The following is a 19,272-nucleotide window of genomic DNA, read 5'->3' as shown; positions in this document are numbered from 1 at the left end:
GAAAACTGGTGCATGCTATATCATCACCGCGACAGAATATCTAACCAGATGGGTAGAGGCATAATCGGTTAAGGATTGTATAGGGGCTACAACATCAAAGTTTTTGTTTGAGTATGTCTTAACCAAATTTGGCTGCCCAAGTATTGATGAGCGACAGGGGTATGCACTTTCTGAATGAAACAATCAACGCGTTAACAGAGGAATTCCAGGTCTACCATCAAAAGAGTACACCGTATCACTCGCAGGTGAATGGAACTGTTGAGGCCTTCAACAAGATTTTGGAGAACACACTGACGAAGGACCCCCTAGGCCAACAAGTTTGATTCACTAGGTTCCTGGTTGAATTCTCACTCCAACATCCAGGTCTCTTGTAGTCTTTGGCTTTGTATGCTCATCTTTCCAATGACCTGCCTTTCTCAATGATAGATGGGGAGTGTATGAGCTCTGTTTGTGCTCCATCTCCTAAATTGTTTGTGCTCTTCTCCATTGATTTTTGCTTTCTGGTGTTCTTGTATTCCCTGGACCCTTTATTGATCAACGCTCCCTATGTACCTATACCTTATTTTCAGGGGGTTGCAGTGTAAATCCGACTCCCTCTTCGTTGTTTGGTTTAGTGGTCTAGAGATGGCTACAAATTCGTTGTTTGGTTTAGCAGTCTGGAGATGGCTAAAATACAATTTTTGATACAAGTTGTATAAATTTACGTGTCTGGACTCTACAATACTTTCTGAATCCGTGGCTAGCTGGGGATTGATGGTGGAATTGATGAGATTGGTTGCTTTGTGCTTGCTGAAACTTTGGAAGAGCTGCAACACACATTGGGATTAGATTGACCTGTAAATTCCTTCCTAGACTTTATGGTTTTACTTTGTACTTGGGTAGTATTGAATTGAATTATCAACTATGTTTTTTATTTTAAAATTCCATTGGAATTTATGCAATATATTTTACTGAAATAACTTGTCTCTGTAGTTTATATATATAAGAAAAATCTAGCACAGGAAGCATGCTAAAATAGCTCAGTGGTTAGGTGACTGTTGGGTTCTTGAAATGGGCCCGATGAAATGGTTATTGTTTTTAGCTGTTGGCTGCGTGATGAGGCACCTAAGGAAACAATGTGAATATCGAAGGCTTCTTTTGATGGTTGAGACCAACTGCAACATTATTGGATATTGAGAGACTATAGGAGTGGAGTTCTGCTACGATTCCATGCTCTATTCTCTCGTTACAAGTGGAGTTATGTGTTCTGCTATGATTCCATGCTCTAATCTCTAGTTACGAGTGGAGTTCTGAGTTCTCCTATGATTCCTTGCATTAATCCCTCATTATGAGTGGAGTCTTGAGTTCTGTTGTGATTCCATGCTCTAATCTCGTTATTATTTATTTATTTTTTCTGCGTGAGAGGGTGTGAATTCTAGTGTTCCAATCCAATCTCTATTCTATAAACACGAACCCCATTGAGGATGGATTGATTGTGATTTTCAACTAATTACAATATAAAGTTAAAATGGGCCCGGTGTAATGGTTACTATTTTTATCGAAAAACTGTTATGTAAACCCAGAATCATTCTCTGTGTCAACGTACTGGCCTCCATACTTACCTATCTTCTCATAACTAGTCTAATGCTGAGTATGAAGGGTTATTAGTGTCTTGGATGAGAGATTCCTGGTCCTATACATGGGAGGGTCCCTTGGACTTAGTCTCACTCACTTTGTACACTCCAACCTAGTTTAAGATTTGTTTGGTTGATTACAACTTTCTTTCCTGCACTCCTAGTAGACACTACATTAATGTTCAAATATTTGAGAGCTTCGTAGGTCTTACATGCTTGGCCAACAAGTTACCTATGGACATGTCACCTCATATCTCAAGACAACTCACATCACACCAATAGTTAGAAGACCTCATCTAGCTCTTGGTTGTGGGTTGCAACATCTTGATAGAAAGACATATCTCAGAGCATATCTTCCTAATCTTCTAGATCCTCCCACCAACAATATATTAAGAGTTTCTTTCTTATAGAATCTAATGATAGAAGAGATAGCATCAGAATGTTGATTCCCCCCAAGTGAGCGTTTGCAACCAACACTTCCACTTCCAACAATGTTGGAAGTGCCTTCAAATGTATTTTTTAATCTGTAATTAAATATGGTCATATGGTGGCCTGGGTGCAGGGAATATGGACAGCCTCGCAAATATGTCTTAAATTTCTTCAATATCAGGCCAAAACTCTCCCTCTACTTCTCCAGGTGTATCAGTCATTTACTGTTAAACTGACAGCCTCATGGGTTCTCCCATGATCACCCAATCCTTGTTATCGGCGCAATTTATAAACACAGAGCCCTTATTCTCTATCGCAACTATAATGCCAAAGGAATTACATTAAAACACTATCAACTCTTTAAAAATGAGGAAACTGTGCTTTCCATGCAAAATACACAATCGCGGAGATTTTGTTCCAAAGGAACAAAATACACTATCGATGCTTTATATCACTGTCGCAGCTTATAAATAGTCTTGTGTTAATTCCGAAGAATCAACACTATCAGCGCTTAAAATTCAAATAATCGCATATTACACCAATAGCACTATCGGTGCTTAAAAACGACCCTTCTAACTTTCTTCCTCTGATGCGATAATACGTGGCTATCGACAATCGCTATCGACGATTTTGAAAGACCACATGATAGACTCCTCCCACTTCAACTGTGTGATGCGACAGTCCTTGCCGACCCGAAAATTTATCCAACCCGCTATATAATATTTCGGGTCCAAGCTTATCGAAGTTTCGGACCTTGGTAGTTCCACAGCTCTTTCCAATCCACTTGCGATTAGGCGATGCGATAAAGGTTCAGACCCAATACGGGTATGAACCAGAATCGATAAAATTTCAAGTCCAGAGCTACGTCCAAACTAAGGTTTTTCACGAATTCTCTGTGTAAAACAGAGTTTGCCCGCGGAACTCTATGTAACGATCTAAGAGCCTGCGCTCGCCGATATGAAGGAAAAGAAATCTTAAAGGATCTAGACAAAACATTCATGGGAAAATAAGACCAATTCATCCATATTCAAACTTAGAAGAAGCACTTGAATTGATACACGCATATAATCATCAATTAACAAAGAACTATCAATGTAGATACACAGAGAGAGGTTTCTTCAAAGGCTAATACTTCTGGCACCACTCTAACTATGAGCCTCCCGTCATTTTATTTATAATCAATAGATAAAGCCTTTCTTGGCCATTATCCTTTATAAAAGCATGTTTTTACATAGAGTGATTTAAAGCATAAAGCTTTGTTACAACTATCCATAAGTGATGATTTTAGCATGATTTATTCTTAATTATATTCTTATCCTAAACTAGGAAAGCATGGAAGTTGCTGGCTAAAGGACCCCACTCCCTTGCCTGTAGATTTTTTTGGATTTTTGGAATATGTTTGAAGACTTTTTCCCTCTAAGTCACATGCTCCTGCATCAGACTCCTGAGGACAAAATTCTTCATGGGCTCCTGTCCATGAGTTCATCTACAAAATTGCCCAGTTTCTATAGCATGTCTTCTGTAACCCAAGTAGCTTCAGCAGTCGGCTGATCCTTCCACTTTACCAAATACTAGAAGTACTCTTGTCCCCTTGTTTTCTTAAACACCTTCTTGTCCAGAATTCTTTCTGGTTGCAAATTCTTTGCTGTGGGTAATTGTTTTACCCAGTCAATCTCTTGGGTCTCTTGATCTTGTGCTGTATCATCTGAATTTTCACCTTCATACTTGTACAGGTCTGCAACATTAAAAATTAGTGATATTCCAACATCAGGGGGTAACTCAATCTCATATGAATTTGCAGAAAAATTTCTTAACACTCTGCATGGTCCAATTTTCTTGAACTTCAATTTATTATACTCCCTCTTTGGAAATCTCTCCTTTCTGAGATGTGCTAAAACCAAATCCCCAACTTCAAAGTTCACCTCTCTTCTCCTCATATCTGCTCTGGTTTTGTACTTGATGTTTCTATCTTGCAACTGTTGTTTCACTTTTTCATGTGTTGCTTGCATTTCTGAAGCAAAATCTTCATCCTCTACACTTCTCATTTCTTCTTTTCCCAAATTTCTTAATTCAGATACTCCTCTTGGATGCATTCCATAAACAATATGGAATGGACTCTGTCTTGTGCTCCAGATAGGCGAGTCATTATATGCATACTCAACTTGTGCTAACACTTGATCCCATTGCTTTGTGTTAGAAAATTATATATTATGGAGCAATGGAACACATAAAATATTGTAGAAATATAAACACAGAAAGCGCATAAAACAAGAGAGACACAGATATACGTGGTTCACCCAGTTTGGGCTACGTCCACCCCGAACAACCAGTCCTTCCTTTCTATTATCCAGCAAAATGAAGAGACACAACCTACAGCAGATCTGCTGTAATATCCTCTGTTTTCTCTCACAGTCTCACCTCTCTATTTCCCGCTCACAGAATACACATCTATCACACAGCCTCAAATACAATACCCTCATACAAAGAGAGGGGGTTGCCTTCTAGGGCAAAAAACCCTAAACTGAACATAAGTTCTACCGTCAGATCATCCGCCTAATGAACGGCCCAGATTGACTAGAAATTACTATACTTTTACAAGGCAATTTTACAGCTGTTTTTAGCTTCAGGGGCGTTGCCCCCGAAACCCCCCGCCAGGGGGGGGCTCCCAAAGGTCGCAGCCGCCCCCCCTTGGACCCCCCCCTACAGCGAATATTTTACCGACGACGTTGCCGCCCCCATTTCGAACTGGGGTCCAATGTGGCGATACATTTGAATATAGAAGATAATCAGGCTCCACACCCAACACTTTGGATGTTCTGCAGTAACGCTCCTTAAAAGATTGCCTAAACTCCTGTTCACCACTTCAGTCTATCCATCAATTTGTGGATGATAGGCAGAACTGAAACTTAATTTAGTTCCCAGCTTCTTCCATAGTGTCCTCCAGAAATGTCCAACAAATTTAGAATCCCTGTCTGAGACAATACTTTTGGGCAACCCGTGCAATCTTACAATCTCCTTAAAAAACAAATTAGCAATGTGAGAAGCATCACTAGTTTTATAACATGGAATAAAGTGTGCCATTTTTGAAACTCTGTCCACTACAACAAAAATTGAATCATTACCTCTTTGAGTTTTTGGTAAGCCCAACACAAAATCCATACTTACCATATCCCAAGGCCTGTCTGAAATTGTAATGGAATATACAAACCTTTGTTTTGGCTCCTTCCCTTTGCATATTGACAGATTTTGCAAGTTTTCACATACTTCTCCACTTCATATTTCATTTTTGGCCAAAAATAAAATCTGTGCAACTATTCAAAGGTCTTCTCTATGCCAAAATGTCCTGCAAGTCCTCCACTATGCTTTTCTTTGATTAAATTCCCCCTCATTGAACAGTTTGGTATGCACAACTGATTTTTCTTAAACAACAATCCATCTTGTAAGAAGTAATCCAACCATCTACTCCTATCCGTCAAAACAGGATTTTTACAAGCCTCAAATGCCTCTTTAAAATCTGAATCAGTCTCATATAACTCTTTAAGAAAATCAAAACCCAACACTTGGATTTGACTCTCTTGAAATAATACATTCCTCCTACTTAAGGCATCTGCAACTTTGTTTGACTGTCCATTTATATGCTTCAAAACAAAATGGAAACCTTGAAGATACTCTACCCATTTGGCATGTTTCTGGCTGAGCTTTAGCTACTGCATTATAAACTGTAGTGCATGGTTATCCGAATAAAGGATAAATTCCTTTGACATTAAATAATGCCTCCATTTCTTCAATGACTGTACAACTGCGTAGAACTCCTTATCATAAGAAGAATACTTCTTTTTGGAATCATTTAGCTTTTCACTAAAATAAGCTATTGGTCTATCTTCTTGGCTTAAAGCACCTCCAATTGCTTCTTCGCTGGCATCACACTTTACTTGAAAGGTTTTTTTAAAATCAAGCAAAACCAAAATAGGCTTTTCAGTGATTTTTTTCTTTAACAGCCGAAAATTTTTCTTTGCTTCAACAGTCCATCTAAATGGTTGTTTATCCTTCTTTATGGTCTCAATAATAGGTGCATTTATCTTACTAAAATTCTTGATAAATTTTCTATAAAAGCTAGCAAGACCATGAAACTTCTTACCTCAAAAACACTCTTGGGTGAAGGCCACTCCATAATTGCCTTGATCTTCTCTGGATCCATCTTCAGCCCTTCAATGGAAATAACAAAACCCAAGTACACTATCTCTTCTTTCATGAATGAACACTTCTTCAAATTCAACAATAATTTCTCTTGCTACAGCCTTTGTTAGACATAATTTAAATGCATCACGTGCTCCTCCTTAGACTTGATGTAGACTAATATATCGTCCAAATATACTATTACAAACTTGCCAATGAACTCTTTAAGAACTGCATTCATGAGTCTCATAAATGTACTTGTTGCATTTGACAACCCAAAAGGCATTACTTTCCACTCATACAGTCCCTCATTTGTCTTAAAAGCGGTTTTCCACTCATCCCCTTCTCTTATCCTTATCTGATGATACCCACTTTTAAGATCTAGTTTTGAAAAATACTTTGCTCCACTCAAGCAATCCATTAAATCTTCAATTCTAGGCAAAGGAAATCTGTACCTGATTATGATTTTATTGATGGCTCCTGAATATGTACACATTCTCCAGCCTCCATATTTCTTTGGACTCCGCACTGTTGGTACTGCACAAGGACTCAAGCTTTCTCTGATCAGCCATTTGTCAAGCAATTCTTGCACCTGCTTCCTAACCTCTTCATTTTCTGTAGGAGTCATTATGTAAGATGCTTTGTTAGGTAGACTTTCTAAAGGAATCAAATATATATGGTGGTTGATTCTTCTAATGGGTGGTAATTCATTAGGCAAATCATCAACAATAATATCACAACATTTCTCCAACATTTCTTGAATTTCAATGGGTAAATCAACTTCTTTAGTAGAAGTCATTATTACCTTGGGCTTGCAAATTACAACAAAATTTACCTCATTTTCTTCAATCTGCTTCAAGTATTCTTTCCTCCAAGTAACAGAGTTTTTGGATTAGTCTTCTTTCTTGGTACATCTTCTTCTTGTAGAGGCAACAACGTATGATTGACACCATCCTTCCCAAACTTATAGGTGTTTCTTTTCCCATCATGCATGGCTCCTCTGACATATTGCCAAGGTCTTCCAAGCAATATGTGACACACATCCATTAGCATCACATCACATGTAATTTTATCTTTATACTTGCCCACCTGAAATTCCACTTCACACTATTCATTTACTAACAGTTGATGTCCCTTTTGCAGCCATGACACCTTGTAAGGTGTTGGATGTTTCATTGTTTTCAACTTCAATTTCTCCACCACTTCTGTAGAGACCAAATTATTAGTGCTGCGACTATCAATGATCATCTGGCAACATTTCCCTTGGAATTTACACACTGTCCTGAATAAAGTCTTCCTTTATGATGGTTTAGCCATCTCCTTTGTTGGCTTGAGCATAACTTTATTAACTACCAAAGATTCTCCTCTCTCTGGTATATTTTCTTCTTCTACCACTGCTACCACTGGTGCTTCTCCCTCAACTGGAGCAACAATTGCATTCCTCTGATTTGTTTATGAATTCTCTGGGCACTCAAAAGCTGTGTGTCCCAGCTTGTTACATCTATAACATCTTATTTCTCTGCCTCTTCCTCTGCCTCCTCTTCCTCTAGAAAAAATTCCTCTGCCTCTTGCATCACCTTCTGTGGGTGCATGCTGGGTTGAGCTGCTGCTACCTCCATCTTTAGGTGCTGTAGATTTTCCTCTACCACCTTGACTTCCCCTTCCTCGGAAAGTACCTCTCCCTCTAGCAGACTGCTTCCTTATGAGTTTTTCTTCAGCTTTCAGTGCTATATGATAAGATTCCTCTACTGTTTTAGGAGACAGTAGACTTATCTCATCTTGAATGTCCATCCTGAGACCATTCATATATCTAGCCACCTTTTCATCTATATCTTAGGCTTCTCCAGCTCTTATGCTTACCTTGTAGAACTCCTTTGTGTATTCTTTCACTGTCAAAGATCTCTGTCTAAGATTTTGCATTTGTCTAAACAAAGTTTGCTGATAATTATTTGGTAGAAACTTACCTCTTAGCTTTGCTACCATCCTGCTCCAATTCTTGATTGGTTTCTTGCCAAGTCTCTTCCTTTCTACCTGCAAACCATTCCACCAAAGTGTTGCATGGCCTTTTAACTTGGTGACATCAAACTTGACTTTCTTCTCATCTTCTGTTTCTTCATAATGCGAAGAATTTATTCATGCCATTAATCTAGTCTATTAATTCTTCTAGATTCAGTCCTCCTTCATATATTGATACCTCGGTCTTTGGCCTGGCCATGGATCTCAACACTAACTGAAAGAACCTCATCTCAGGAGTAACTGCTACAGCTTCCTCCTCTGCAGCTTCAATCTCAGGTTCACTAACATCTCCATCATCTATGTTCCTGCCTGTTGTTAATGCATCCAATCTAGCTTGCATCTATTGCATAGGTTCCATTACTTCAGTGTTTGCAACAGGCCGTCCTCTTCCACCACGTCCTCATCCTCTTCCAAATTTGAAAGCCACAGTAACTTTCCTTCTCCTTCTTCTGAGATTCAATCCAATGTTAGCTGGCTACTCTGATACCACTAATGGTGGCCTGGGTGCAGGCAATATGGACAGCCTCGCAAATCTGTCTGAAATTTCTTCAATATCAGGCCAAATTTCTCCCTCTACTTCTCCAGGCATATCAGTCATTTACTGTTAAACTGACAGCCTCATGGGTTCTCCCCTGATCACCCCAATCCTTGTTATCGGCGCAATTTATAAACACAAAGCCCTTATTCTCTATCGGAACTGTAATTCCAAAGGAATTACATTAAAACACTATCAACTCTTTAAAAATGAGGAAACTGCATTTTCCACGCAAAATACACAATCGCGGGGATTTTGTTCCAAAGGAACAAAATACACTATTGGCGCTTTATATCACTATCGCAGCTTATAAATAGTCTTGTGTTAATTCTAAAGAATTAACACTATCGGCGCTTAAAATTCAAAGAATCACATATTACGCCAATAACACTATCGGTGCTTTAAAACGACCCTTCTAACTCTCTTCCTCCGATGCGATAATACGTGGCTATCAGCAATCACTATCGGCGATTTCAAAAGACCACATAATAGACTCCTCCCACTTCAACTGTGCGATGCGACAGTCCTTGCGGACCCGAAAATTTATCCAACCCGCTATATAATATTTCGGGTCCAAGCTTATCAGGGTTTCAGACCTCGGCAGTTCCACAACCCTTTCCACTCCACTTGCGATTAGGTGATGCGATAAAGGTTTGGACCCGATACGGGTATGAACCAGAATCGATAAAATTTCAAGTCCAGAGCTACGTCCAGACTAAGTTTTTCGCGAATTCTCTGTGTAAAACAGAGTTTGCCCGCGGAACTCTATGTAACGATCTAAGAGCCTGCGCTTGCCGATATGAAGGAAAAGCAATCTTAAAGGCTCCAGACTAAACATTCATGGGAAAATAAGACCAATTCATCCATATTCAAACTCAGAAGAAGCACTTGAACTGATACATGCATATAATTATCAATTAACAGAGAACTATCAATGTAGATACATAGAGAGAGGTTTCTTCAAAGGATAATACTTCCGGCACCACTCTAACTATGAGCCTCCCGTCATTTTATTTATAATCAATAGATAAAGCCTTTCTCGACCATTATCCTTTATAAAAGCATGCTTTTACATAGCGTGATTTAAAGCATAAAGCTTTGTTACAGCTATCCATAAGCGATGATTTTAGCATGATTTATTCTTAATTCTATTCTTATCCTAAACTAGGAAAGCATGGAAATTGCCGGCTAAAGGACCCCACTCCCTTGCCTGTAGATTTTTTTGGATTTTTGGAATATGTTTGAAGGATTTTTCCCTCTAAGTCAAATTCTCCTGCATCATCATATTATTGCTTCTAAAACACATTGTTGAAAAAAGAAAAGCAGTAATCTAACATAACCTATCGCAAGTCCACAATTCTTTTCTCAAGCACAGGTCTTGGGCTTTTCACTTTTGAAACCTTCTGACAACTCCCTATTCCTCATAGAAGCCTTGTCATCCATCAATAGGCCCTAGAAGGTTTTATTAATGTGCCACATGTTAAGTTTTCAGTGCATGGTAAGCAGATTCTGCACTCAGAAAATTACTGCTATAACTAGCTAATTGAAAATTGTAATCTTAAATAAAAATTGCAACTTATGAATGCTTTAATATTCAAAGAAAATATATTGAAAACACAAACAACAAATACAAAAAAGGAATACACTTAGCACTGAGACTCAGATTCACATCTCTGTTTCTAATCAACTCTGAAAATAGTAAGCTAATGTACTCTTGAACTACTGATTGGGCCACCATCCAACCTTTTTATAGGCAAGGAGAAATAGAAGGTACAATGAATATGGTCACATGCACAATATTGTGCCACTTTAAAATATCAAATTGTAGTTGTAATGCATAGACACTTTCCTTGCATAGATAGATGACACAAGTGAAGTGTGCCTCTATTGGAGATGAACTGAGACATGCATCCTCCTAAAGACTTGTACCCTAACTAACACTAATAATCCACATGCATGACCACCTAGTTTATCTAGGGAATTGTACCTTCTAACTAACTGTGCATGGAAACTACTAACTAATGAAAACTAAGAAATATCACTGACTGCTAAACATGGAAAAGCATCTAAACTGGAAATGAATTGAGGATGCTTCATGTATGCTTTTTCCATGCATGCACCCTTTCTCTCTCCATAAATGACTTCCGCTCTCATTTATCATTGTACAAAACTACTGAAGGAGGGTTTGCTGTTGCTACTGGAAGAGAAAGGTACCATCGTTGGAACATAGTCCTGGCTACACATAGGAAAAATATTAACAAAAATAAGGCTAATCTATGATCATAGAATGAAGTGTCAATATTATAGCATCACTGATTTGTACCCCTGTAAATATAGTCCATCCATTTTTGGATGTAGTCCAAACATAAATCTCATAGCCAAAGAACGAGAAACTGGCTATTGCTAGATCTTGCAAATACCACAACAATATCATCCAGTGGCTAGTTTGCATCTTCCAATGCTTCTTCTTCGTTGCAATAAAATATCTCAGTAATAAGGCTATCTTTGGTGGCTCTAAGATAAATCTGCAAACAAGCTGGCCCTTTTTCCACCATCAAGAAAACATGTAAGGATTAAGGACGAAGAAAAACCAAATCTAAAACTGTGTAACACACTTCATTTTAAGGTGTGTTGTCCTTGTTTTAATTGTTGTAATCTGCTAACCATACACTGAAAAACCATTATGTTTCCATGCCGCAATTATGGTTGCCTCCAATATCATTGCTTTTTTTACCATCATAAGTAGATTATGCACTCAAAAGGTAACTTTAAATCTTGAAACCTATGAAAACAACAGTCTTCAAATACCAAAATCTACAAATCTGTAGACACATAATGCAGAAAAATAAAAATAGTGAGTGCATAGATATGAGCTCTGAATCACATCTATCTTCTATTGAATACAAAAAGACAAAAATAAATAGAAATAACTCAAAACAAAAATTTTGCTAATCTTCACTGAAGCCGTAACCATAGTCTAATCACCAAGCGTTATCCAACTACATGGATAAGTGTGCAAGGTAAGTGCATCTGAACTGGAAGATGAATTGGAGCATGCAGGAATACATCCCATTCCCTGAGAATTGCTCCCTCTACCTAAGCTTGAACTTTATTACGTGCAATCCTTTTGGTTAACTAGTGATCTAATTTCGCCTAATAATAGATTATGCACACAGAACTAAACTGAACTGAATCTGAAATCAAAATTAAACTCAAGCAAAACTGGAATGGCTAAATATGGAACAATGTGCAAAATATAATTCACTGAAGGTGGAAAACCTGGAAATATACTAAGATAGGTGCATCGATCCTGCCTCTCCACACTACTGTGCATTGGATAACAAAACATACTTATGTTATATGGGCCTGCAATAGGTATGACCTTCTTGTTGTTGTATGAATCTGTTGTTATACATGCTTATTAAGTGTGCCTAGGTACTGTGGAGAAAACCATTGCAGGTAAAAGAGGTAAAAATTCAAACACTCCCTTTCGTGTGGAAATTTTTCTCCACCAAACCTAGTGTCTTCTTGAACATGTTGTTCAACTTCCCCTTTTCCAGGGGCTTAGTCAAGATATCTGCAGCTTGCTAACTTGTTTGATAATACTCTAGTGCCACTACTCTCTTTTGAACTTTGTTGTGCATAAAATGGTACTTGATGTCAATATTCTTGGAGTAGTCATGGAATATTGGATTTTAAGAGAGTCGGATACGGCACTGGTTGTCAAGATATTTGTAGCCTGCTAACTTGATTGATAATAATCCAGAGCCACTACTCTCTTTTGAACTCCGTTATGAAGAAACAAAATGGTACTTGATGTCAATATTCTTGTAGTCGTGGAATACTAGATTTTAAGAGAGTCTGATACAACACTGATTGTCTCATAGACCATAGTAGGATTCAAGATCTCACCTATCAGCTTTGTTATCAACTTGTTAAGTCGGATGAATTCATAAGTAACATTCTTTGTTGCCATGTACTTTGCCCTAGATGAACTCAATGTGACTGATGCTTGCTTCTTTCTAAACCAAGATATCGCTCTTGAACCCAAACCAAAGCAACAACTTGAAGAACTCTTCATGTCACTATAATCCCTTCCCAGTGAGAATCAACAACCCCATATGGCACATGTTTTGTGGCTACCTAATGACTCTGCCTTAACTTAACCATATGTTGGCTCAAAGTGCTTACTACAAAACATATTAGATCTGTTATTGACCACATACATCAAAGATCCAATTCATTTGTGCATCCTCTAGAGGACTAAAAAGGATATACTATTCATGCCAAATGAAAAAGGGTGGAAGAGGGGCAGACCTTTTGGGAAGGAAAGACAGTAACTAACCGTCAACCTATCCTTTCTAGTCTTTTAGCACTGAATTTACTCTAACAACATCTAGGCTTGTCTGCTTGGGTTGGGTTGGTTTAAAGCCAAAGAAAGAAAATCCCAATCCTTAAGACATTTATTAAGACTTCCAATGGAAGTGTCTCCATAACCCACAGTCTCCTGCAACAAAATAATCACAGGCTTATCATTATGGGGAAAGAAAATTGTGGGGTTTGCCAATGATGGAAGGAAAAATTCTCTATTACGGGGTAGGAAGAAAAAGAGCCTCTCAAGGCCTTAATCTATTAATAGAATAACATCCAACCCAACCCTTCATGAATGGTCCCTTGCAAATACCTTGGTCTTCTGTTGTATCTTTTACCGATCACTCCCCCTCGGATTCCCTTAAGGACAGGTGCTGCAACCTCTCTAGGTCATCATCTTCTTCTGGGTCCCTCTCCACCCTCATCTATTTTCCACCATGATCATATACCATTTGGGTGTTTTCCCAACCTATCATTCCATGTACCATTTCAAATATCTGTAAGTGGAATTAATCAATGTTGTACATGTACATAAGGAAACGACCATTAAGATGTATGCTTATGATTCGACCCTTAATAAAGAGCTCTTTTCTTGGATGTAGTCGGCACCTAATAATGGTCCAAGGCTCAATCCCCCAGCCTGCAACTATATATTAAAGGGTTTTACATTGCAATAGCATATAAGGAAACACAACTGATGTGAATGCAATTTGAATAACTACTGAGGGGTTATTCAATTCCTGGTGAAATACTTCTCTATTCTAGGCAAACCATATTTTGAAACATAAACAGTTTGGCAATGCTAACCTGACTTTTGAAAACTGGTTGGTCTTTTAGGGTTCCATTAGTTTTATTCCATTGAGAAAACATGGTTTTCCACAAATCTAACATTCTCATTCTATTATTTAAGCCAGTGAAAGTTGATTGCCATACTTTGATTGTAAATTTTCACTCAAATATGTAATGAATCGATTTCAAATTTGAGACACAAAACACATCTCGAGGGGACTTCATTTAGAATGTGAGAAGGAAAAGAGAATTCTATCTTTCACAGTGGAGACTGATAGATATTGATTGTCTCTAAATGATTATATTTTAACATGAATATCACAAGACCCAAGTTTGAAGAGCTCAACACTGATTTGTTTAGAAACTCCATGCAAATAGTGAAGAAATTTTTGGAAGGCACCAAGTTAAGCATATAGAAAATTAATGAAGTTATATTGGAACATGGGGGTATTCTTTTTGGATCTTTTTTGGGCTACCTTTGTGGTTTTTTTCCATAAGGTGGTCGTGTTGTGACAGGAACTACAACTGATGGAAGTGCCCTTACTCTGACATTTGATCCAAAATAATTGTCTAGGAGTTCTTTGCTGAGGTCTAGTTCAATGCTTAATTTGGCATAGGTGAATACTCTAGTTTTCCTGTTCTTTTTGCTTGAGTTAATATATTTTCCAAAGGGATTACCAATTATTTCATAGACTTCTTCTCAAAGATGGAGTGGAATATTTTGGAAGCCTCACCCACACTAGTGTGGTGGTGACAAACATTTGCTGGAATGTATTATGGAGACCACGACTTCAAGAAGAATCATACTCTTTCCCAAAACCAAGATCTTCTTGTTAGGACTCTGTCTCTCTCCTTTGAAGTTTTGAGATAAAACAGAAAGAAAACATTTGGCACATAAATTAATGTAATAATTCTAGCTTAGTTTTTGGCTATTTTTTTATTACAATTTCTCCGTTTGGCTAGATTTTGTTGATTTTGTAGATGTATGTGCATTCTATGTAATGATGGAGCTTGTTTTTAGCTTTGTTCTAAGGCGATTATAAGTATTTTAATTTTCCAATTTATCTATGCTATATAGTGAGGCATAAATATTGACCACAAAAATGTAGTACACCAACCTTAGATGAAAACTGTCAGAGTTGAAATTGTTGTTATATTGGCTAGGAAATCTAGACCACAAACCATGGTTTCAAAAATTGGTGCAATCAATCATCTGTCTAGGAATTTAAGGAAAAGACTTTAGGCCACAATGGAGGTTGTGGGTCCACTGGAGGCTAGCTGGAATATGTCTCTCCAAAATTCCTTAAGGCATGTTGAGCCTTTGGCCTTGATAAGGAAACATCTTACTCATGGGTAACAATGTGGTAGCATGAAAGAATTGGAATTATTTTTGACGATAAGGGAAACAAAAGCACTCCTTCCATGTTTGCTTTCACCCCATTAGAAAGATTAGTTGGACCTCCCACAAAAAATTAGGTGTCAAATAATCCCCAAAACTTTGTCTTCATTTCCAAAAGACTCATCTAAGGGTGATACAATGATCCTAGTGCATAGAGTGACACAATACACTGCCCCTTCATTGTTGATGCATGAAACAATGGTCAACCCATCATCTAAGTGGAGTACAAAGGTGAGACAAAATAGTTTGTAGCTGAGGGGATATCTTCTATGATTTTAATGAAAATGACAAAGATAGTTGAAGGTTTCTTGGGTTGTGATGAAATTGGTGCAATCAATGATCTGTGTAGCCATTTAAGGAAAATAATTTAGGCCACAATGGAGGTTGTGGGTCCACTGGAGGCTGGCTAGAACATGTCTCTCCAAAATTCTTTAAGGCATGCTAGGCCTTTGGCCTTGATAAGGAGACATCTTACTCATGGGTAACAATGTGGTAGCATGAAATAATTGAAATTGTTTTTAATGATGATAAGGGAAACAGAACCACTCCTTCCATGTTTTCTTTCACCCCATTATAAAGAGTAGTTGGAGCTCCCACAAAAAATTAGGTGTCAACTAATCCCCAAAACTCTGTCTTCATTTCCAAAAGACTCATCTAAGGGTGATACAATGATCCTAGTGTACAAAGTGACACAATACACTACCCCTTCACTGTTGATGCAAGAAACAATGGTCAACCCATCATCCAAGTGGAGTACAAAGGTGAGACAAAATAGTTTGTAGTTGAGGAGATATCTTCTATGATTTTAATGAAAATGAAAAAGATAGCTGAAGGTTTCCTGGGTTGTGATGTGAAAAATGTGGGGCTTACTATGCCTACTTATTTTAACGTTTTCCAAAGGAGGGCTGCCAAATATACGACAATTTTGTTAGTATTAGTGTAATGAAAATTATTAACGAACCCACCACTACAACTATAGCCTATGGATTTCACACAAATGTTTATTCTTCCAATAAAAATAAGACAATCCTGGTTTTTAACTTAGGTGGAGGCACCTTCGACATCTCCATTCTTAAATGTTCATGGTGGTAAATTTTAGGTGAAGGCAAATAGATTGTTTAGTCATTGTGTTCGACACTTCGAAAGAAAAATCAAGAAGTAGTTGAGCACGAGTGCCATAACTCTTTGGAGATTTCATTCAGAATGTGAGAAGGAAAAGATAATTCTATCTTTTGCAGTGGAGACTGATAGATATTGATTATCTCTACAAAGTATTAGATTTTAACATGAAGATCACAAGACCCAAGTTTGAAGAGCTCAACACTGATTTGTTTGGAAATTCCATGCAAATAGTGAAGAAATGTCTAGAAGGCACCAAGATAAACATAGAGAAAATTGACGAAGTTGTATTGGAACAAGGGGGTATTCTTTTTGGATATTGTTTGGGCTACCTTTTGTGGTTGTCTTCCATAAGGTGGTCGTGTTGTGACAGGCACTACAGCTGATGGAAGTGTCCTTACTCCAACATTTGATCCAAAATAATTGTCTGGCAGTTATTTGTTGAGGTCTAGTTATGTGCTTAATTTGCCATAGGTGAATACTCTAGTTTTCATATTCTTGTTGCTTGAGTTAATATATTTTCCAAAGGGATTCCCAATTATTTCATAGAATTCTTCTTTTCAAAGATGGAGTGGAAGATTTTGGAAGCCTTACCCACATTGGTGTGGTGGTGACAAACATTTGCTGGAATGGATTATGGAGGCCATGGATTCAAGAAGAATTCTACTCTTTCCCAAAACCAAGATCTTCTTGTTAAGGCTCGGTCTCTCTCCTTTGAAGTTTGAGATAAAACAGAGAAAACATTTGGCACAAAAATTAATGTAATAATTCTAGCTCAGTTTTTGGCTATTTTTTTATTATAATTTCTCTATTTGGCTAGATTTTGTTGGATTTGTAGATGTATGTGCATTCTATGTAATGATGGAGCTTGTTTTTAGCTTTGTTCTAAGGTGATTATAAGTATTTTTATTTTCCAATTTATTTATGCTATATAGTGAGGCATAAATCTTGATCACAAAAATGTAGTACACCAACCTCAGATGAAAACTGACAGAGTTGAAATTGTTGTTATCTTGGCTAGGCAATCTAGACCAAAAGCCATGGTTTCAAAAATTGGTGCAATCAATGATCTATCTAGGAATTTAAGGAAAAGACTTTAGGCCACAATGGAGGTTGTGGGTCCACTAGAGGCTGGCTGGAACATGTCTCTCCAAAATTCCTTAAGGCATGTTGGGCCTTTGGCCTTGATAAGGAAACATCTTACTCATGGGTAACAATGTGGTAGCATGAAAGAATTGAAATTATTTTTAATGATGATAAGGGAAACAAAACCACTCCTTCCATGTTTGCTTTCACCCCATTAGAAAGATTAGTTGGAGCTCCCACCAAAAATTAGGTGTCAACTAATCCCCAAAACTCCGTCTTCATTGCCAAAAGACTCATCTAAGGGTGATACAATGATCCTAGGGAATAGAATGACACAATACACTGCCCCTTCACTGTTGATGCAGGAAACAATGGTCAGCCCATCATCCAAGTAGAGTACAAAGGTGATACAAAGTAGTTTGTAGCTGAGGAGATATATTCTGTTGTACCTTAAGAAACCAATTTCCTGGCTGTGGAGAAATTGTGCTTAAGACATTAATGATTATTGTTTGTTGTCACTTATTTGTCACTTTATTGTTTGTTGTGTTCTCAAATGAAGGACCTGGAAAACTTGGTCTTTAACCCTTAATACATGTGCGATCGAAAAATCTCAGAATTCCATTTGTTGCTAGATATAAATGATGAATGAAGAAAGCTTGAAGGAGAAGTTAAACATAATATGTTACTTAAAAAAGAACCTACTATCCATCACTTAGAAGAATTATGAAAATGAGAACTGAATCATAGACAATATGCTGCTTGACACAGAAACTATTATTTGCGACCCTTGGAGAAGTTAAATATAATATGCTGCCTTACACAGAAACTATTATCTATAACTTAGAAAGGAAGATGAAAACTTCAAGTATAGGAGCACTCTTTTAAGGGATTTTAACTTTATCTACATAAGAAAATAAAGACCTGCAACGTCATTACTATACTTGAAAGAAGAAAACATAAGATGACACATGACAGAGAAGTTACTAAATTATACCCAACAATTCATGGAAACTTCTGATTCTTTCATTAATCAACAGCTATATCAGGAATGCAGTGGCTTAGTCTCAAGGTTCTCCAAAATTCCAACAACCCCCTCTTTGTAAATTTTCCTCTTTTTATACATTGTGAAATAGTCGTTGATCTCTGAAACTGTAAAACTACTAAAATTGTTGCTCTAACTATCTGAAGTAAGAATTATTACAAAATATTACGTAGAGGGTAAAGACATCTCAAAGAACATAAAATAACAGAAAATAACTAATCATGACAATGACTGATGGCTTTTTGGCTTTGTTAATCGGCTCTTGAATTATTCTGTAGATGCTTTAATAATGATTAATCCGCTTTAATCATAATAAACAGTGTTTGACTTTGACTTGTGCATAAATTTGGGCTTACGCATGTATTGGGCGCGCTTTAATTGGCCAAAACGCAATTGAACCGCACTAATTACCTTCCTTTGAATTTGCCTCTAACATTGATTTTTCCCCTTTACACAACGAAATCAACGCAACCTTTGATTATTATGGAACTCAAAAAGAATTAATTCTGCTTCATAAATCCATCGGATCCGCCCGTTCAATACTGCATTGACTTTGTATCGCAAATCGCAATCGGCGCCTTCAATTGATATATCAATACAAAACTTAACGATATGCGACATAACGGACGTATCGGAAGAATTAAACATAATATATACCATATTGGGTCCAGCCATCGCATATCGCAATTGGCGGGAC

This window comes from Pinus tabuliformis, chromosome 5_2 (assembly GCF_031772625.1).
Source record: "Pinus tabuliformis cultivar Carrire ecotype Pingquan chromosome 5_2, CPIR1, whole genome shotgun sequence".
Classification (NCBI taxonomy): domain Eukaryota; kingdom Viridiplantae; phylum Streptophyta; class Pinopsida; order Pinales; family Pinaceae; genus Pinus; species Pinus tabuliformis.
The sequence above is the reverse complement of the archived record's forward strand: the minus strand, read 5'-3'. Positions refer to the sequence as shown.